The following is a 486-nucleotide window of genomic DNA, read 5'->3' as shown; positions in this document are numbered from 1 at the left end:
CGAATAAGTGTCGGCTAATGTACGTCGGGCCGACGTCGCACCATGTTCGACTAATAACTGTCGGTTTGCGAATTCGCCAACGTCGGCCCAACGTTCAACATCGTGTGAGAGTCGGCAAACCTTACCTGGGATGCTAAGTTTACGTAGGGACAAATTTAGCTGGACTTGTTGGGTTGTCCACGGGGGCCTTAAAAACATATCAATTATAATTGATATATACTTACGTTCGGTGAATAGTGTAGGTCACTCGCATCATTTTCATTTGAATCCATATTTTATAACACTTTACCTGTAGAAGTAATAAAGAGGATACGTGGTGGGATCGTGTTCAACTTTAGGTTTCTAGGTCAAAAACCGCGCCGACAAACGTGGTGCTCGAATACAAATCCCTTCACGTTGCTGTTGCCGGTTGCTGCCATTATAGTCACGACGCGCATGCGCGTTCTAACCGTATGCGCTTTACGCATGTTTTCAAGCCCATGGCAC

The sequence above is a fragment of the Trachymyrmex cornetzi genome, unplaced genomic scaffold, assembly GCF_001594075.2.
Source record: "Trachymyrmex cornetzi isolate Tcor2-1 unplaced genomic scaffold, Tcor1.1 scaffold2127, whole genome shotgun sequence".
Lineage (NCBI taxonomy): Eukaryota > Metazoa > Arthropoda > Insecta > Hymenoptera > Formicidae > Trachymyrmex > Trachymyrmex cornetzi.
Note: the sequence above shows the minus strand (reverse complement) of the source record.